The sequence below is a fragment of the Balearica regulorum genome, chromosome 1 (assembly GCF_011004875.1).
Source record: "Balearica regulorum gibbericeps isolate bBalReg1 chromosome 1, bBalReg1.pri, whole genome shotgun sequence".
In the NCBI taxonomy this organism is placed as follows: domain Eukaryota; kingdom Metazoa; phylum Chordata; class Aves; order Gruiformes; family Gruidae; genus Balearica; species Balearica regulorum.
Genome location: NC_046184.1, coordinates 19,250,771 through 19,273,333, shown reverse-complemented (window position 1 = coordinate 19,273,333; position 22,563 = coordinate 19,250,771). Strand labels below are relative to the sequence as shown.

Genomic DNA, 22,563 nt, shown 5'->3' with positions numbered 1-22,563 from the left:
ATGACAGGAAGAGGAACAGATTAGAGAACAGGAGGTGAATTTACAACTTTGGACAATGACAGGAGAAAATGGAATGAGAGAGGGAAAGAAAAGGCATAGGTTAGCCAGGGAAGTTTAAACATTTATTAATGAAGACCTGAAAAAGAAGTAAGATAGGTAATAGGAACAACAGATAAAAACGAGAGAGAAGATAGGAGAGAGCATGAAGAGTCCAAAGAGGAGAAAGAGAATGCACACCTACCCTCCCACCTCCTGTTTCTTGCCCTTTCATTCCTCATTACAGGTAAATTAATCACTTCCCAGAGAAACAGACAGATCAAGGAAGAGAAAAGAGGGATTCACCAAATGACCACAAAAATGATTTCTTTACTATTTATACGAGTAGTTCAAACCATGAAAAGTACCACCTCCCTGATGTGGTTTAAAGGAAAATGGTGCTCTTGGTGACTGTTTGGCAGCAATGTACAGAATATTAATTAGGTCAATAAATTGCAATGAAAACTGTAAATTCAGTAACTATGTATACAAGACTGCTTTACAGCTTGGGAAAGGTGTGTTGGCATGGTTTTGTTCCTTTTTTCGCTTCACTTAGGAAATTTGCAGCAGCATCAAATTAAAGAGAGCCTGGGTACCAATCACATAGTACAAGATTTTCTTTTCTGTCCATCTCTACAGAGGACTTCAGTCAGTTCTTGGTAACATTGCACAGGTCTATTTGTCACTGACTTCAATGAAGTCAGAATTTCTCCCCAGTGCTTCAGGTTCTGCTTCCTTCTGAAGGAGCCTGATGATCTGTCTGTAAGTTTGGAGAACTCTTGAGCTTGTTCAACTTTGAGATATTGAACAGGCATCTAGTTCCAGAGAGTAAACTACTACTGTATGTTATCTGACCGTTTACATGGTGGAAGCCCAAGCTCCTGTGTGCTCCACAGAATTCTGCTCAAGAGGAAAAAATCATTTTCCTGACTGCATATTAATAGATAATCCAAAGCATAAGAAACAATATATTTCATATGACCATGCATATGTTATTTTAGTTCTTGGATGGCTTGAATATGTCCTGAGAAAGTTTGGTTTATAAGAGCAATTATAATACAGTCCACTTAATTTGTCTTACTCTTGAGGGAGTAGAATAAGGGCCAGTCTATCTCCAAATATGCCCTAATGGCACATAAAATAAAATAATTCATTGGTTCATTCCTGTGGTCAAAGACAAAGGAAACAAGTTATGCAAGTAACCTTGAGAAGATGGGAATATGAGGTGCTTTGCTGACTTACTCAGGCTTTCCACCAAAAGAAACCCACCCAAAAACCTCTGTCTCTCTTTCAGTGTAGGATCGAATTTAGCGGCAAAATGTTTGAATTTCTCATCACAAACCAACTGAAAATTGAGCCAAGCTTACTGTGACTGGCAAATATTTTCAGAGTCATGAATGAGTTTCAAGCATGTCTGGCCTGACCTTTTATTTTAAATAGAATCCACATAAATACCAACAATTCTATGTCAAGCCTGGTAAAGCTTTAGCAGTTTCATCTGGTTTCCACTCTGTATTTTCAGAATAAAAATGAAAGTCAGAGTGAACCAAAGTCATTATTTTTGCTACAGTAGCCAAGTGCTTTTACATGACTGCCTGTTGAATTTATATTGGCACTCTGTGATGACGGAACTATCTATCATGTTTCCAGCACTGATTTCTGAAAATTTTCTGGATGCCTACAAAGTAATTGGTCATATCAAAGAGGTTTCAGTGTTGCCTAAAAGCTGAACTACTCGTCTAAACTGTGTATTTTACACATTCAACTACAGTATTAAAAATTCCTCTATGAGTCTTAGGGTTCTGTGTAGCACCCATCAGTGTAAATGGCTTGCCTTTTTTTTTTTTTTTTTTTTGTATTATTATATGAAAAAAACCCCAACAAACCCCACAACATTTTGCACAAAGATAGTTCACGGAGATTGATGTAGGTTGGCCCAGTCTCTGTCTCACAAATCTACTCATAATGTAAACGGTTCCAAACCTTTTACCAACTGACTGCAAGTCAGATAAACAGCATGTCTTTCCTTTCTGCTTCGGCAGCTATCTGTTCTAGGTCCCTGAATAACTAAGCATGTATAATGCAGAAAGAAAGATATAAAAGCATTAAAATGCCCAAGGAAGACCTTACACTGCCTTGCAAGATACCTCATGCTTTACGGGAATAAAAATGTAAATTTCTGGTGATGATCCAAGCAGTAGCAATGACCTGTTGCATTTATGAGAACTCCCGTAGTCCCTCCTGAAAATTTATTCTGTTTTCCTCCCTTCCTCTTCCTTTCTCAATGCTCATATATGCAAATTGAACTGTTTAGTCTTCAGAAAAAGACAAGTTAATCTAACTTTAAAGTGTCTGCAGCTATTAGGAATATGAAAAAGAATGGAAGGTGCTATACTTAGTAGTGCTGTATTCTGTCTCACTGAGCTAGCCACGGGAAGGACATCTTCAGAGTTCAAACTAATACCTGCAAAACTAGGAATAATAAGGTTGGTCAAATCGAGCGTCTGTGCTTGTGGGTGAATGTTTATAAAAAGCAGCCTAGCATATTACGTAGTGTATACACAGGTATGCTTTCCTGTATTGCACTCCAACAAGGTAGCATTCATGAGTTACAGATAGCAGAGTCCAATTATTAGCCATCTTCTAGGAGACTATGCCTTTTCTTTATCACCCATTGTTTGTTTGGGGTTTGTTTGGGTTTTTTTCCCCACTTCTACCATTCAGGTCAGACATGGAAAGAACTATTCATTCCAACTCTGATACTCTTTGCAAATGAGATTTTTTTTTCCCCAATAATAATTATTTTAATATCAATAATCTGTCCAGAACTAAACCCAAAAAATGCCATGTGCCCTTAAATAACACTCCTAGCCCTATCTTCTCAACTTCCCCTGACCATCTGCCAGGACTGTCATCTTATTTATTTCCTTTTCTGTTAAAATCCCGTTCATCTCATTTTACCTTTTTTGAACTTATAAGATCTTGGAATGTGCTGGGTCAGATCAAACACTCCTTCCTTCTACTGACTTACCCATTACTTCACAAGCAATACCAGTGAAAGCAGTGGGACTCTGCTTATAATTAGATAATCCTTACAATAAATGAAAATGTTAGAACCAAGGGTTGTAACCTAGCTGAAATATATCCGACCCTGGGTAATACAGGTGACCTGTGTTTAAGAGCTGAGGCTTAAGCATATATAATAATGCAAGCTTGCTTTGCGACATCTAAATACATGCTAAGGAAAAGCAATGGAGGTGGCAAAAGTATCTGTGCTCAGCACAATTAAAGCCCTTGAGCACAAAGGTGATCATGGGGGATTTTTGCCTGGAGGAACACTTGGAGCTATTGTGGAGCAAAAGAGCCAGGCAGGTCTCATTCTGCCCTCCATGAAATTTTAAAGTCAGGTCCTTGAAGCAACGTGGATAGAAAGGGGGAATGATGAAGATCACCACACATTTTATAAGGCATAACAATGCAAAACAGTGCGGTTTTATTTCTCATGTGCTGGGTAAAAAACCAAACATACTTAAAATAAGTCTGGCTAAAGGCCTTGAGCAAGTAACCTGATTGTATCTGATTTTTTTTCTCTTTTAAAATGGTTAGAGGCGTGCACCTATATGAAGCTTAGTAGCAGGTAAAACTAAGAAAGATTTGTAACTGGCATGGAATTGTAAACTTGAAAAATGACTACTTCTCTGCCTCCTTTTTACTCTTCAAATAAAAGCAACTGCAGTATTAGCACAATGGAAAGTGTATAAGAATAGCCAGGGGCTTTCCTCAGGGTACTCAGGATTTACCATTCCTGAGACTTTTCGCTAAAGTAGGAGACAGGTTCAGATTAAATCACAAATGCATCTAAGAAACAATTTTTATTTAAATGCAGTAACTTAATGTTTACTGAATTTTGAATAATCATACCTATATACCTATATTGAAAGCATACCGTTTACAGATTAACAAATCTTAACAAAGACATAGCCTTAATTACATTAAATCTTCCTGTGAAAAAAATGCCTTCAATGTTTCTGTGTGCTAATAAAATCTATTAAATATAATGATCTTCCATAAAATAATACTTGTATTGCCACAGTCAAAAAATATCTCATGAAGAGGGTGATGTGAGTTTTAACTGTAAAGTTTAAAAACCCAGTCTTGCCTATAGTTAAAGTTTACTAGTCTACTTAATGGAAAAAAAGGAAAAAAACCCCAACAACTCACAGGAGCCACTGCTGAAGTCCACAGACAAATCTAAACTGTTACTTTTTCGTCTCTAATTAGAGGAGAAGATTGTTCAGGGGCATCTGTGAGTGACATCTGATTGACAGGCAGCTGGTCTGGAGCAAGGTTAGTCTCACACTCACAATAAAAATTGGAACAGTGATTTCCTAAGACTGATTGTGAAAATAGCTAAACTTAAATGAAAAACACATCGAAAAGGCAACATGATTTTAGATAGAATATTTAGGATATTTCATCCATTAGAAGAGATAATTCTGACTTACAAAGCATAAGCTTTAAATAGGAAGTTCAACTGCTAGTGACGGAACTGAATAGTCAGTGTTCACCAGCAAGATACTGTGTCTGCTTTATGTATTCCATCTGAGAATTTATTGCTTAAGAAAGCAGTCATGTTTTGCATCATTCCAGAAAGCAATGTAGCACAGTAGATGACTTTTAACAAGCAATCTTTATAAATATGCTGTATATGGGAAATAAATCTCAGTATTTAAAATTACTCTGCTTAGCCTTTGTCTATGAATTGAGGAGAAAGTAGTAGGTGGACAACTGGGGGGAGTGGGAGGAATATATATGGGCAGCTCAGGTAAGAAGAATGCAAGAGGAGTTTTATTCTGTCATAGCCCTGTTTGAAAACAAAAGCAAGAACACACATAGGATTCCTTTGTAGAAATAACATACAGGCATCCACTGCAAATGCAGAAGAGTAAGTGAGTGTGGTCTTCAACAAAGCTCAAATGTATGTGGACACACAAACAGAAGAAAGCCCACCACTGCTCTTAGTCCTTATGCCCACTGCAAAGAAGAGCACATTTTCTAAAGGTAAAATTTCCTAAAGCAGAATTGTTCTCAAACACTCCTCTAATATGTACATGCAAAACAGCACAGGCATGTATCAGCAGAAATTAGTTTTAAACCTGGATTCTACTCACTTTCAGTGCAAAACCAAAAATTCCCAGCCTAACAAATTGCTACATTCCTGTTAACAGGTTTATGAGATTTAGTTCCTGGCCTCAAAGACACATTATAAAATGTGAAAAATCTTTCCCTGAAACACCTCATCACAGACACAGTAAGGTGTTGTATCAGATTAAACCCAAGGTTTTTTTAGAGACATTCAATCCTTCATTCAACCATAAACATTCTGAAGGGACAGTGGAAAATGTAGTGACTTAACTAAGTATTTTCTTCAAGATTTGGGGGGGGAATATTTCTCAACAGGGTAAGGGGAAAATTGACAGTAGTAGAGGATTTTACATGCAACAATATATGTTGATCCTCTGTTTAATGACAACATATCTATACACCTTACAGACTTTCAAGCTCTCTTGTACTTCCTTTCAGGAAATACTTTATGTTGGTTTTGTGATATACTCTTATAATCCCAACTTAAATATCCTTTTGTACATCTATGCTTATCCTCCAGTTTTAAGTTTTGCATGACTATAGCAAAGCTGGGAAGAAGGATGAGACAGGGAATTTAAGGATTATTATCCCAAACTAGCCAATTAAAACATTTTTAATCCCTTAGCGGCAAAGCAGATCCCTAAATGCATTATACTGTGTAGCTTTCTGATTAACAGTGCAAATACATTTAGACCTAACACAAAGTAGAGATGCATACAATGTGGTAGTTCAGAAACCAACCAGTGTGTCACTGGAGGCAGAGCGCTCTGTACACTGTGCCGCATATTGGATCTAAATTCTTTGGCAAGATCACCATTACTCTTCCTGCCCTGTTTCTGTGATATTTTGGCAAGCAGTGCTGTGGTGATCAGATTTCTGCAGTAGACTGAAAACAAACAACAAAAGAGGAAAAATAAACTGTGGCAAATGTCAAGGAATTTTCTGTAATTTACAATAAATTTTACACACACACACACACAAAAGACAGAATGGTATAAAAGTAGCTACATTACAACTTTTGGGGAGCAAGAGAGGAAGTGAATTTGATCTCTCAACACACAAAGATATCCACCTTGGAGAATCTTACCACCTTATCTAGCTTCATGTGCTGTCTTGTAGTAACTTTTCTCAGTCGGATTTTAGGGATTCCTAGCCCAGTGTCTCTTTCATGACTGACCTTCACCTCCCAGTACTACAATCTCCTTGGGTCAAATTCAGAGATTATGAGACGTAAATGCAGGTATCAATATGTGACAATTAAGTGCGATCTCAGTCAGGGTCAACAAATTCTAGACTTCAATTCTGCCTAAACATATATGCTTAGTGCCTGTGAGACGTCCTTGGGCATCTCCCCTGATCTCCAGATGCTCCTTCAAAAGGCCTTGTGTCATACATTTGTGCGCCTGAACACATCTTAGACTCCTGTAGCATCTAGGCTGCCCTGGACACATCAGGGAACTGAATTCTGCCCTCGTTCTCTTTTCTCAAGCTGAAGAGTCTCAAGCAGCCCCTGCTTGTGACTCAGTGGGCCTCATTTGGTCGTGAGTGACCCACTAGACCCTAGTGTAACTCCACATGCATCACTGCCCAAACTATATTCTTGTGACTGAGCATTTCTTCTGGGTTGAGTCACGCAGATGAGAGAGAAGAGGAATAAGATACCATCTTGTGATCAGTCCCTGTGCCTAAGAAGCAAGCAATCACAGTTCAGTTAGCTAAGGCTACAAGACAGACCGTGAAACATTTGTGTGGGTCCATCCTTAAGAGAGAAATGTCACTGCAGTAATCACACAATCCTAGAAGTTCAGGAGGACGGGATCACAGATAAGCATCTTATTACCCTAAGCACATGTCATTACAAGTGTTATGAGAGCTGTCAATTTGTTTCTTAGAAACATTTATCCGACCTTTGTTATCTTTCAAGCTTGTTTTCACATTATAAGAATGACAAATAGTAACATCAGACCCTGAGAATACCTCAGAAATGACTGAGCTATTTAAGAGATACTTCTGAGATAAATCAGAGTAAAATGCAGTTTTCTATTCCTCACTTGTTCCAACTGTAGGTGTAGAATGGACCTTGCTGGTTCATAAAACAGTTACTCAGATAAAATTCAATGAACCTGAGAAGCAAATAAGCTTCAGGTGAAGACAAGGATCAAGCTATAGTACTGACTGTCATTAGTGAATCCAGTGTGGTGGATCATGCCATACCTGCGCTGTTCATCACAGTACCAATTCTGAGTTCATAATCAAACCAAATCCAGGAACCATTAACAAGAAACTTATTTTTTAATATAATATTTTATACTGTAGGACTTCACTCTTTTCATTATGGTAAGATTTTTGCTGCTGAGAATTCACAGATTTCTTTTTCTCATCATGGATTTTGTCAGATTTGAAAAATTATACAAGAGATTTCAAAGACTTCAGCTGCTGGCAGTATCAAGCCCTTGGTTCCTCTGATATGTCTGGGTTTGTGAGGGGGAGGTTCTCAAGACAGAAGGAAGAGATATCACCATGTTTTAGCAGTTACAAGAAAGTACATCAAAGTTAAGGGGATAGGTCCTAAAATATTAACTATAGTCCAGATGGCCTGCGTGGGTGAAACTTGAGAATGTTTTATGAGAAATCACACAAAACTCAGATGCTATAGAAACAAGAGACAAAACAGAAAAAGAGGAAAAATGTATTACTGACTCTGCCAGACATGCTAGGCAACATTTCATAAATACCAGATGGAAGAAGTCATGATCAATCTTTCCTTTGAGGTCAGGAATTACATGCCATATAGAACAGGACTAATGCACAAATGACATCATATGGTTTGAGATTCTGCTGTCAGAGGGGAGACCTGTGTATTCTCCTCAGAACAGGTCTTGGCTTAGGCTATGAGCTTCTCAGAGATGTCACTGTATCGGGGTTAATTAACAAGGAATAGTTTGTGTTTCTCTGACATTGGCCCTTTTTTGCTAATTAAACAGAAATGGAAAAAAAGAAGCAAATTTTATATATTTTTTAAAAATTTTCTTTTAAGTAGAAGAGGAAATCTGCTCTGTGTAGGAGACGGTGTGGGTGTGTTCCACACATTCGGTAAGATTCACAGGGACCACTGCGGGAATGACAACATAGGCAGGAAAGTGCTATTGAGAGACAGCCTTGCAAGGTACAAGCATAAAATTTGCCCCGGCAGTCACATGTGTTTGTAAGGCTTAGCTGCAACTCTCCTCTACACGCAATGATTAACTCTGTTCATAGAGTGTTTTATCACTGCTAGACTCAATAGGTGCAAGACCATGTAAAAATTACTTTGAATAATTTTGCTTAAGAAAAAAATGGTATTTCAAAAAGTTAAACTTTCATTTTAAAGTTAATTGATTACTTTTTCATTTTGCATACCAGGAGTAGTACTGTGTAATAAGATATGCTATTATGAATATATACTATTAATTATGACATTTATTACTTAAATAATTAGTATCACTTATTAGTAAGAACTGATTGGGTTGTCTTATTTTCAGTCACAATGTAATGTGTATGTGCTGCTGTGAAACAATATAATACTTCTATCTGAAAAACAAAAACCTGGGCTCTAATAATTATCCCATTTACCATTGGGCATCTAAAAGCCTAACTTAAGATTTTGTTAGTCAAGGACACTTTATATGGAAAAACAGACATTTTGAGGTGGCAATACAGTTTTTTCAGCACATACTGCAACTATGTACACTTATCTTGGTTATCTTATTTAGGTGCCTCCTCCTCATATCAAATGCTCTAAAAATGTAAAGCCTGATAGCCTTCGAGGAAAAAATACAACTGCTTTTATCAGGTAAATGAAGTGAAACCTTACCTTTTGGAAGGACCTGTGTCTCTCCATTGATGACAGAGAAGGCTAACAGCAACTAATTTCTGAAGTCATGTAACTGGAAAGTGCCTTATATAGAGGAATGAATCTGGATGTCACTAATTATTTTTTCAATATTTTAAAAAATATGTTCCTTGGTTTTTGGGTTGTTTGTTTGTTGGGTTTTTTTAATAAACAACTGTATGCTATGCAACTTCTAAAGACAGGATGATGTTTTCATCTTCCTAGAAAAAAATATTTCAAGCTAAGATAACAGGAAAACAGCTGCTTTTCTAATTAGTATATTTGATGCTTAGCTTCTTTTCATTACAGCACAGACAGGGGATACTTTGATCTAGATGTTTTAATCAGTGTTAAGTAGCATTAAGCCCTAATAATTTAAAAATAAAACAATCACAAAATAAAATGTATACCTAAAAATTTATTTGATGAATACATCCTATTATAACACATCAGTAGGAATGAAACACATTATAATTGCTACTGATATGCCATAAAACGATGTCATAAGAATAATGAAAATGAGAAATAATGCGATACAATTAAGAAGGTTCTTTTCAATTCCAAAATTAAAAGTATTGAAATGCTTCAATGTCAAAAAGAATTGGAAAAGTTTTAACAAATACAATTAGTTATTGCTCTGATTGCTTGTTGATTTAACATTTGGGTCAGGACAGTTTGAAATTATTCCTGAATCTTCTCACTTTCCTTTTAAAAACTCCACACTGGCACACTATCTGACTAACACTAACTTCTTCACTTTGAGGGTGACCGAGCACTGGGACAGGCTGCCCAGAGAGGCTGTGGAGTCTCCTTCTCTGGAGAGATTCAAAACCCGCCTGGATGCGATCCTGTGCAACCTGCTCTAGGTGATCCTGCTTTAGCAGGGAGGTTGGACTAGATGATCTCTGGATGTCCCTTCCAGCCTGTACCATACTGTCATTCTGTGATTCTGTGGTTCTCTAAAAGGTAGGGGTGAGGAGGGTTCACTTTTTTACAATATATGCACTGTCAAGTCTTTAAACTTACTCTGATAATGTATGCTTAATTAACCTGTGGTACTAGTTCTTCATACAGTCTTTCAAAATGCACAACAGCTGTATCAATTGTTAATAAAAGACCTTTTCACCATGATTTTCCATTTAAAGGTGTACTTATATTGATATTTGATTACGCTAGTGTTCTTCTATAAATAGTAGAGTATCTGCATATTCCACCAATAAGCTCTGTTCCTGAGAATTTTTGTTCAAAACCTGGCACAGTGGTAAGTCAGAGCTCTGACATCTGGAACGCTTTTGGGCTGACTCCACATGGGAAAAAAAACTTGTCAATATTTGCCCGAGGTCATTTTTCTCAAAGATGGACCAGGGACCTATGGCCAAGCACATATAAACTACAATTAAGCGCTTTGCCATCAAAATTAACAAATAGGGTGACTTGAAAATGATCCTGTCATTCCTAGCAATGACACTGCTCTGCTCACTTATGAGATACACAGTTGTCCAATAGGCCAAAACCACACAAACAGTATTAAAATTAGGAGGGAAAAAAGATATGGATTATAAGTAGACATAATTCAGAAGCTACAGATTTAGATCTGTATTAATGTCAGCAAAGAGATAAATACATTTTGATTTAAAGCCTCATGCATAGTTTGATCTGAAATTAGTGCCAAGATGCATCAAAAGCTGTCAATTGCCATTTGCTGTGCTAATTTGAGACATTCATGTATTTATATTTAAGTATACTTTTTTGTTTTTCTGCATTCCTGCAGATTCTCCTGAGACCATTATCACTGGCTTATTTCCCAGACATCTCTGTAAAGGATATTCTGCTTATAGAAAATATAACATATAGTGTCCTAAAGTGAAAAGCATGGCAGAACACTTCTGTTTGGAAAGTTTGTGAGTGTTTCAATCCCGAGATAAGAAAGATAAACTGAAATCTTGGCTAAGTCTTTAAGGCTCACAAAATGACAAATAATTAAAGTAAATGCTTCTTGGTCCTTTTGCCACATAAATGTAATTATTTACAAGCTTTTGCTTTATGACTGATCAACTGTATCAACAAAGACTGTAGATCTCACAATTCCTATCGAAAATAAGGCATATGGTCTGTTGTAATATCTAAACCATCAGCTAACGGCCATACTTTACCTTAAACGTAGTTCACATCTATCACATATAAACTGAAAAGAAAGTTATTCACTGGGATTCTGAAGAGGGAATAAAGCGCACATTTCTGTAACACTTTAAATCATAGAAAGAGATAAGAGGACTAAGGAGATATTTAGGTGCAGTATCTGGAAGCGGTATGGCTGTTAGCATAGCAGAGTTATTAAATTTTATTACATCAGAGAAGCACTTAGCTGAATTGTGTGAGTCTGCAGGTTCTGGTTAGTACTTCTTTGGTGGATGTCGCACAGCGCAATGTCAACCTGTTCACAGATTCAAGTCTATTTTTAATCAGATGATGTGTAAAGAACTGCTCAAGTAGTTTCTTCTTTCCTTTCCTTTTTTTCTTTTTTTCTTTTTTTTTTTTTTTTAAGGATCCCTTCAAAAGAACATTCTCTGTGCTAGGTTGCACTATCATGTTCTCCCTCCTCCTTGCAATGTTCCTGGCTAAAACAAGAAAGGTTTAGTGTTTTTTCTCCCTTACCTTAACTCTAGACTAGAGACAAAGTAGATTTCAATTCCTACACTGAAAAGAGAGTAGAATATGAGTTTCTTGCCTCATTGGTAACCATTTTTAATTAGGTCTAACCACTAAGTCTAAGGGTTCAATTCATTAACCCCAGCATACCATGTGGAGATGCCTTAGTGTACTGAATGCTGGTGGACCTGAACAGGCCCCAGTGGTGGGGAATGCCTGCCTACTTTTGGTCACCAGGAACTGCAGCTCCTGGTAGTGAAGCGTGGTGGCAGCTGTGGGAACTACCTCACACAGGAATGAATTGCAGCAGACCAGCCACTTCCTTGAAAAGAATGAATCTTCTACAATCTTCTGCCTTACATGTACTACGTGACAAAAGTCTGCACATGGAGAGGTAGAGCAGAATGCCTGACTTCTGATAAGTTGACTCGGTAGAAGTTTGGACAGCCCAAAACCCCAGAGGTTCCCAGAACTATTAGTCCTCAGGCAGTTAACCTGCAAAACGACATTCAGACTCCATGAAACCTTCTGAGCGATTGGATTCTGGCTTTGGCTTTGAGTTCTCTGTGGTATTTTTACAAAAAAGATGGCTGGTGTATTCTTCTCCTGCTGTTTTTTGAGGAAATTACCTTTGGATTCAGCCCAGACTACCAATATGCACTAGGTCAGCCTCAGTTCAGACTTAAGTGAGCGAATATGCACTTAGTGGATATCAAACACACTTAGCTGTAAGACAGGCGCTAAATTGCTCAGCTTTGCCAGAGTAGGCACAACCCTGTGTGTGCAGAAGTAAAATGATATGCCTGTAAGCAACTTTACCAGGGAAAATAGGTTGTTTATCAAATCACAAGGACCAAAGATACTAGGCAGGATATTTGTTCAACGCAGTCTTGGATTTCATCAATAAAACAGTGACAGTATATATACAGATATATTGCACTAGAGGATTCAAGTAAAGCATGGTTCCATTCAAGAATGCCTATCTACCTGTGTGCTCCCTCTGATAATGTTTCCATTAACATTTGTGCCTTAATCATCACACCAAATCTATTGAAAAACATTTTAAATACACATACTTGACCTCATTGTTAGAAAGCACTCACCTCTGTATTGACCGAGGGCTATACTCCTCATGAATTACGAAAAGGAAGTCAGAGTAAATAAAGCTAAACGTGTTCTAGACCCCATGGGCCTAAATTGCTTTTGAAAACAGTCCTGAACATTTTTAATGTTGTGGCATAACAGAATATTTACTCATTAAATATCACTCAGGTGCCTTTCAGTGTAAATATGATAAATACAGCATCACAAGATTCAAGAGGAATGTCTGCCCTAGGAGCAAGGAATGCTGACAGGTTTTGCATGTGATGGGGAAGCAGATATCCTACTGCGCATCTTTCCATCCTCACCATTCACCAGTCTCACTTTCCGTACCGTCTTTGAAGGATGTCTCCACAAAAGATGTTTCTCACCAAGAATGAATTCAGAAGGACACCTAGTCTTATTTCCTTAATGAAGTTAACTTGATTTGGAATTGTTGAAGCACATAGAGAGTGGAAATCAGCAAAGCCATTTGCAGACGTTTTTCATAGCAAAGCTACGCTGTAGGCATGCAGGACTGACTGGAATGCCTGAGGTCAGACCTGCTCTCAAAGAGCTCAAGCAGATGCTCTCAACAAGCTCTACAAGATGTTCTGGAAACACTAAGTTGGGACAAAAAAATGACAGAAACTTTCATAAATGTATCATACCTTCTGAGGACTGCATTTATGACCCACTAATGCAAACTCTGTCTTATTGCCAGTATGATCCTGATATTTGTTAGATCTAAGAATAATATATTTTTGTAGCATTTGTTCCATGTTACCTGTAGTAATGAAAAATAAGTAATTGAAAATACAAGGGAAAGGGACTGCAAAAAGAGGTGTTGGCAACTTCTTAAGTAATCTTGTTCTGTCTTTTAAAACAATTACATTTTAAAATTCATTCAACATTTACTTCTTTCCCTTGGACTGGGTGTAGCATCTAAGAGACCTTTTTTTTTCAATGTAATTTTTAAACCGCTCAAGATAGCACAGGCTATGTGCTACTCCTGTATGACACCTCCAGGCTGTTTCACATCTCAGCTCCAAACACAAGGAGTCATAAACGGATGCTTTTTATCACATCTTACCTGTAACAAACACACAAAAATGGGTGGGAAGAGTGGAGTCTCAGCTCCATCTCCTTTGTCATCAACAAACAATGGGCTATAGTGCACAAAAGGAGGCAAGTACTTGTCCCATACAGCTGCCTGAAGTAAAGTACTGCCCTGTCTGTGGTACATCCCAGGGATGTGAGAAGGAGCCCGTCTGTGGCACCGTGCCTCTTATAGCACCTGCCAGCTTGACGCGACTTTCCCTCTCACCGAGGCCTATCTCATATTATGACACAGTCAATCTCCAATTTATTTCTAAAGCTAATTTGGGGCCCAGTACTGCCCACCAGTTTAATGCCCATGAAGTGAATGAAAGATTCACTTCAACAGGACAGACAGGAGGTGACCGAGAGACAACCCAAGATCCTGAAAACACCCTCACTCCAGAAGCCGCAGTAGCATGTGGCAACTTCAGGGCCTTGATTTGATCCCAGGGAAGTAAAAAACCCCAAATCTAAAACCTGTTTTCCTGCTTTCAACCCCCTTCCTACTAGTTTCAGTGTCACATACATTTATTTATTTTCTTCTTAGAAAGAAGGAAGGTGAAATTTAAGGCATTTCTGCTGTGGGTGAGTAGCTATCAAGGGCAGCAGATGTACCAAAAATTTCTCTGTGGTTTTGAACAGCACTTCCTCCACGGTAAGACTGTTTTTAACATTCATGTTGTATTAAAAAAAAACCAAACAAACAAACAAACAAAAAACCCCCAACTGAGTCTGATGAAATTTCATTTTGCTCACATATCTTATTTATTAAAAAATGGAAGTAAAAGCATGCCATATGCAGGTTTATGTTGCTAGTGGGACCTCTGGTCATGCTCATATCAGAAACAAAGTACAGTCCTATGAATTATGATATATGTATTAAAAAAAAATCTGCTATACTGACCTAGCCGCTTAATGGTAAAGATTGCATACTACTTTGCAGAAGATGATTATTTATTTTCTCCTCTGTGACTTTCACTTGCAAGCAATGCAGGTGTTTGACCAGATCTTCTGAGGGCAGGGAGATACCCGGTAGAACCCAAATATCTGTAAGCACATGCTGACTGCCTTTCAAGGGAATCCGTTTCCATCTTCCTCGAACACACGTCACAATTACCACTTGCTGAATGAAATTTAAGTGGAATAAATGAGGAACAAAATGGGAAGTGGAGTTGCAGGCTATCCTGTATTTCATGAAAGGCTTGAAAAACATTTTGTTTGGATGTGAAATCTTGCTATACAACTCAAGGTAAAGCCTTAGTCCCTTAGCATATGGGATCTTGAAATGTGTACTAAAAAAAATAAAAAAGATAACAGCACAATTAGAATATTAAGAAGTTTTAATATTCAATTCTACTAATAAGCTCAGGGAACGAAGAGTTCTTCCCAAGTCTGGTAGTCAGCAGAGTGATGAGTCCTCCACTCAGCTCCTGACCTGCCATTTCTTCAGCCCTTTGCCCAACTTACTTACACCTAATAAACAAATCAGCCACACCTTCAGTTGCAGGCAGAAGTACATGAAATGCCAAGGCAGCATCCAGGGGAGACGCGGTTGTCCACTGATTCTTGTCTCAGCGGGGAGTTGCATTCTGTGTTTACTACCTGTGTCTGAAGCTTTGTTGATCCTGACTTTGGCATTATGTGTGGGTGGGGAAGGATCTGTACAAAAGTCGTATTAGGCACTATACGCTGCAGGCTCCAGACCTACAATACCTTCCACAGGCAGAAGAGCATATACAATTTCAACATCACTAAATATCATGACAGTCACCTAAGGAAATGTCTGTATAAAAGGTTTTTTAGCAGGCACAAACAATGACTACAGTGCCTTTTATAACTAAAGTTGATTGAAAATTCAGGAAAAGCCTATCAGAAAGATTCCTTTTTAAACCCAATTTCTTTGACAAAAGATGTTCATTTTATAAAAAAAGCTTTCCAAATGTTCTTCTTATATGGTATCTTTTCCAAACTTTTATCTTATCTGGACTTAATTTTTGTTTCTGTCTTACACAAGTATCATCCTCGCTCATTCTTATTTTTTCTCGTAGAATAAAAGTACTATTGTGAGTAATATATCTAGAGAAAGTAGATGACTCTCTCATTCCTAGTGATGGTATCACCAGGACATTGTTTGGGTACTTTGGGCAACACTTAGTAAGCTTATAGCATATTTCCATTGCACTAGGTACTCTTGATCTAAACAAAGAACTTCAGTTTTCATTCAAAAGGCAGAATTTTTGAAGTTTCTAAAATTTTAGGGCTATATAGACACAAATTATATTCAAGTTTGAATGAAGAAATAATTCTTTTAATTGAATCATTTATTTGGTGTGTTTGATATGTTAAGTAAACATTCAAAATGATAAAAAAAGTCTAAAATAACTATCTTCACAAATCTAAACAACATTAGCATACAATCAATTATTTTCTGCACATCAGTTGATTTCATCTCTCCTCACCCTTTCTGTCTTATGCTTTGTCACACAAGTGGAACAGTGAGACAAATCAACCATTTATTTGCTTTATTGCATAAATTTCACAGCAATAAAATGGAATTGATCACATAAAGAAGTTTAAGATGGGTTTCAGTGAATTCTTGAGATGCTGTAAATTAATCATGCAAGCTGATATTATATTTCCTCAAGGGAAATATATTTTAATAGATCTTTTCCAACCATTTTCCTCCTTTAATATATTTATAAATGTTGCTACTATTCTTATTTTTTTCTAAGATGATTAGGCCATTATTTTTCCCTAGTGCCGTGTGTTGCAAAACAAATCAAGAAAATCTCTTCATTACTTAGAAAAAAATACAACAAAATCACTGGGAAATTTAAAATAAAGGTATGAATATATCTTCAGAAATAATTAATGCATTTCTTAACCTTTGTTTAAATCAAAATAGATGACACTGCAAGAGGATCCATAAAAATGGAAAGCCATACTATATGTAGCATGTAATGCTATCCTGAGATAAGTTTTAAAGGAATGAAAATTGAGCTAGTCAACTCATCCTTTGCATCTAATTGATATTGTCCATAATATAGTATTTTAAACCATTAAAAATGTATTTCATTAATTTCAAAGCTGCTTGATTTATAATGGTAGAGAGTACAGTCTAAATTCCCATTGGGAAAGTACAGATTAATGATTTTATGTGCACAGATGTAATATCATACAGGATTGCTATTAACTCACTAATAGCTACAGTATGAATATTGTTAGTACAAGTTCCTCTTCACTATCATGTCTCTGTTTTGCAGAGACCTGAACTGCAAAAGCGAAGTCTCTGCTTGCTCTTGAGCTCCTCTACTAAATCTTTCCAATATCTACTGATTGGTGAAAATAATCACTATTCTGTTCTAAGACAGTTATCACTCTCTGAGAAATTGGAAGCAAAGCATGAACATTTTTGCACTGATTCCCACAGTGGAAATGAACATTAACAAAAATAGAGATGTAAGTTAAACTATGACTGTGAAGATTCAAACACCTTCCCTATCCTCAGTCTTAAAAAAACTTACCAAAGCTGCGTAGTTTATTATGGAAATACAGGATTAAAACATCTGAAAACAGTGAGAGATAAGGTAATATTAATTCCTTTAATAATTTAACAATATGTGATGGTGTTAGTTTGCTCAAAGATTATTATTTCTAGAGTGACAACTGTCACATCTGTGTGGTTCCTATTCATCAATCCTTAAAAAAATCTGGTATTATTATTATTATTATTACTGTTATTATTATTATTACTACTACTACTACTACTACTACTTTACTTTCTGGTGAACAACTGGCTGGTGAATCCAGGTTGAAACTCTCCATTGTCAGATAATCAAAGGCACCATGAAGCTGATAAATTCATTCATGTGCATGGAAATCATGTATTTTTTTGGTGTGGAGCAAGGCCAGCAAACTGTATCTGATTTAGAGTACAAACTCAGGGTCACTTACGTACAGTGATACAGATAGGGTGAAACCTAAAACATGTTTATGAGAAACTGGTAACAGCATGGAAAACAACATTGAACTTTCCTACACAGGGTAAACGTTGACAGCAGTACACAAATAGTAGGATTTGTATGGGATCCTGTAACAAAAATATTTTCTTTATGTTTCCCTAATATAATTTTGTTCACTGTTATTGAAAGGAAAACCAATCAAATTAAGGGCATGGTAAATGTTTTTGGAGTGTTTTGCCTTGTTACCATAATTTGAAGGGACTGACACTTCACCTTCTTTAGCCAAAAAAGGGTACATGTAAAATAAAACAAAAGGATGAAACGGGATAACTGATTTCAATAGTAAAGCCAGTACCAATCTACTAACTCTTTTACTTTGATGACTAGACTTTTCAGATATAGAAGTAAAGGTGTGGTTTCATTATATACTGTGCTAGCACAGCTACGTAGTTCACTCTTTCCTTTCTTTCTTGCACCTTATGCAGTTGCTCATTCATTTGTTTCAAATCTAATTACGGTGCAATCAAAGAAGGAAGTGGAACAGCTCACTGATCTGATAGAAAATTAACCCATTAAAAAAAAGGGAAAAAAGACTTTCTGTCAGATGAGTAAGCTCAACTGATTTATGCACAGAATTGCTAGTTGCAAGAGATGGACATGAATTTCCAGCCAGGCCTAGAAGAACCTTCTTTTCAGAGGCAACAGATAGCTGTACTAAATTAGGTGCAATCTTACAGTATGTCCTGAGAAAGATATATACAAGAGTAATGACTGGGAGATGTAATATGCTAGAAAAACTTAGTGATCAAAAGTTATCTTGCAGCTTTTACATAAGCAAAATAAGGATTGCTTTCTACAGAGTTTGTACATACAAGACTCAAAGTAGACATTTCATCAGATCTGTAAGCTTCCCATATTGGAACTGGCCTTTCTAGAAACCATAAGCTTCAGCAGAAGGTTACTATATTTGAAACAATTATCACACAATTTCAAACAACACCATTTTCATGAGGACTGGGTTTCCCATCTTCCCAGGAACCAGCCAGTTATTTGTGGACTACCATATATTTCACAATATAATCATTCATTAACTAAAAATAACTTCACTTTACAAATGCTACATACCAGATGTTAAATGGTCTTTTTAACTTTTACTTATCTCCTTTCCCCTTCTCTTTATCTGATATTATCACTTCCCACACATTTGTAATGGAAAGTTTTGGGGACAAGTAATATCTCTGTCATATGTGTACAACATCTGACATAATGGCTGCTGATAATTTTAGATGATTTCTATATTAATCTGCATTGATTTTCTATATTAATAGGAAAGGTAACAGCTGCTATCAAGGTTCAAGAAGGTTTTAATTTTTAAAAGGATTCACAAGCGTCAACAGCATCCATGAAACATGTTCCAAATAAAGTTTAATGATGAAGACAAGTATTGGCCTTCAGTCCTTTTCATTTAAGAAGCTAACTGCTTCATTTTCTTTGCCAACACTGAGAACATTTTGATTTACAGTGGATAAAACAGGATAAAATTTTACAGCTCAAGCTGGACAATCTTTCTTCAGAGACAGACTAAGCATATCCAGCTCCTGGCTAAAGAACTTTGAATTTATTGTCTTATCAGAGGTCAAGTTTGTCAGCTATTGTTGCAGTGGCTCAACCTGTACTGCACTGTCCACAGCATCCTGGGATGAAAGGATTAGCGAATCACCTCTTTCCACTATGTGGATCAATAGCTAAAACACTCCCACAGATGCCTCTGAAGTTCCCTCAGATTATGATTAATAGTTCATGATGTTTTCCTGTTGGTTCTTCAGTTCCCTCACTATAGTTTGAGCTAAGAAAAACCCATAGTTTCCTTGCTCTCAAGAAGCCTAATTTCCAAGTTGTTTGATGGCTGCTACAGTTTTGCTGTTCATCAACAGCATACTCTACTCCAGAGAGTTTGTTCTGTTTACATGACCAAGGTATCTGGGTAAACACACTTGAAGAATACAGGCAGCAAAAAAGTAAGGGAACATGGCTGATCAAGCATGAAAATGTACATTTCTGTCCATAATTCAAAAAGTCATCCTGTTACCTTTCAGCCCCAAAAAAAGCATTTCTGTTGGAAAGAACTCTTTTCATGACAAAGCAATACAGTTAAGAATATATCACATAGCCTTCAATGAAGTTCATTACTACTGAAGGAATTAATTCCTTGTTAACTAGGAATATGAATGACCATTTAAATGCTTCTTTTGATTAGCTTAGCAAGAAGAATTTGGCAATATCAAACATAAGGTACTGGAAGGGATGCTTTTAAATCTAAGTAATCAGGTCACTATTCATACATGTTACCATTTGGGGAGCAGTATATGTACAGAAGGATGTACTGTCATATCACCTAAAGGTAGTAATTTTTGCCTGTTTATCGAAATACTTTACTTGCATCTTCTTCCAAAAATACAAACTGTTTTGAAAAGAAACTTCAAACTAGAAATTTTATTGTAAAGTTGACTTACTGAGTTGAATTACGATGTAGCTAGTTTTCTTGCATTCAAGATCAACTATATCTTCCTCCTATGACACAAAGCATTGTTCTTTGACAAAGACACTGTTTTCAATTCAACAGCTGCTTCAGGCTGTATAAATTTAGAAACCATTCTATGGTGTAAGATAGGATAAACTTCTGGAATGGCACATACCTTACACTAATGCAATACATAGAGACACCAAATAAAATACCTGAAGGGCATTTGTGTTGACAGTGCCAGTTTAAGTAATCAAATCTTGTTGATCCACCAAGACTGAAAAATCTTGAGGGTTTTTTTTGTTCACTATCAGATGTCTTGTTTTAAAACACTATGACAATGCTGAAATCTCCATTCTTTCAGAAGCTGGCAGTTCTGAGCATGCTACATACTGTAGTACTGAAGTGACTGAAGCAAAGCCAAACATTGTATTTGTCATCATATTTCTGCCTTTCCATTTTCTCCCCTAGCCCATCGTTGGAACAATTTGTCCTTTTCAGAAAATGCTCCCTTTCCAAATCACCCCTCAAATAGAACAGGCTGCCAAGAAGACTGAAAGGCACATGCAACATGGTCATGATAGGTTGTAATGAGGGCTGTGGGTGTTAGCAATTACAATGGGTGCATTTGGTGTTCCAACTCAATGGTACTTTTCAATATGATAGTTATACACATGGCTACTTGCAGTCTATATTGTACATCATACATAAGGATTTTCTGTAAGGTATACTAGGCATACTGACCAAGAAGGTATAATATTGTTTTATTAGCAGGCCTCTGGTATCATTCATTTCTGCATCATTTCACTACTGTTTTTTCCTACATTACATTCTGATGGCATTTTCAAGCTGAGGTGATATACTGATTTCTATGGGTTACATATAGCTATCATATACAGCCATGCTACTTCCCAACAGGGGCCCTCAGGTTTCTTTTTGGCAATTTTAGAAGGATGTATATAGGGTTTAATGTGTATATCTAGATTTAGCATTTCAAATGTTATCAAAGTACTGTTTTTACCCCAGTGTCAAGCATTTTCAATACCCCAGCATCTTTCTAGTTTGAGGGAGACAGTTTGTTAAGCTATGTGCACACAGAGACTATGCTGTAATCGTGTTAGGAATTACAGAACTGCTGCCTTCCACATTTCCCATATCTAATACAAAAAGTCTTTCACCCTTCTGATGGTACGAGAGACTGTCACCTGTGACCCCCCGCTCAGGCACCCTCCAGAGGAGGTGCTCTCTGGCACCACCTGTGCCTGGTCAGATTCTGAATCAGCAGCCCTCGAGGAGTACCTCAAGAGCAATCTGGTATACGGGTTCAGCTCCCTTGTGAGGGCTTCCATGTTTTTGCTCATAAAGAAGCACGGGAGTGTCTGCCTCTGCAGGGATTACAGGAAGCAGAAACACAGCAGAGTGAAGAACCAGCACCCCCTGCCTCTTATCCTGAAGTGCTCTGAACATCAGCAGTGGGCTCCTTAGTTCACCATGGTGGATCTATAAGAGGTCACTATGAACATCCTGTGATGCCATTTAGTCTCTGCAATGCTCAAGCCACATTCTAGTGTTCTGTAAATGTTGTCCTCAGGGACTTGCTTCATAGCTATGCCATGGTATACCTGGATGATATCCTGGTATTCTGCACCTCTTGAGAGGTATGCATTGATGGCATCCAGGACGTTTTCAATCACTTGCAAGTGCTGACTCTGTGCCAAACTGAAGAAATGCTTCTTTCACCAACAGAGAGAAGAGAGAGTAGATAGAGTTCCTGGGGTAACTGTAGGCAACATTGACTTGTGCATTGACTACAAGGAAACTGATGACATCACAAGTTGGTAGCCCCCTTCTAGCACAGGTGCAACGGTTTTCAGGATTTACCAGCCTCTACGGATAGTTCTTGAAGGGGATTTCTGGTATTGTGACTGCCGTAACGGCACTCATCCAAAAGAGGGCTTGATTTTCATGGATGCCTGTAGCACAAGCAGCTTTTAAGAAAGTAAAATGGGTGTTCACTGTAGTTTTTATCCTGGAAATGAGTTTCAGTACTTTAATACCCAGTCCTGCAGGTAATGCATGGCATGGACATGTATGGCTAATTACATATGAGTCTGTAACATCTGTACTTGTACCAGAGGCCTCTGCAAAGACCACAGGGTGTCTTACAGCCACAGTAAGAAAGGGCGGCTGCAGTGCTT

General features: G+C 37.4%; 1 protein-coding gene across 4 annotated transcripts in view; it reads right to left on the bottom strand.

Moving 5' to 3' along the window:
• Positions 1–22,563, bottom strand: part of TAFA5 (TAFA chemokine like family member 5) — a 430,494-nt gene that overhangs the window by 4,388 nt on the left and 403,543 nt on the right. The gene's annotated exons all lie outside the window — the stretch shown is intronic.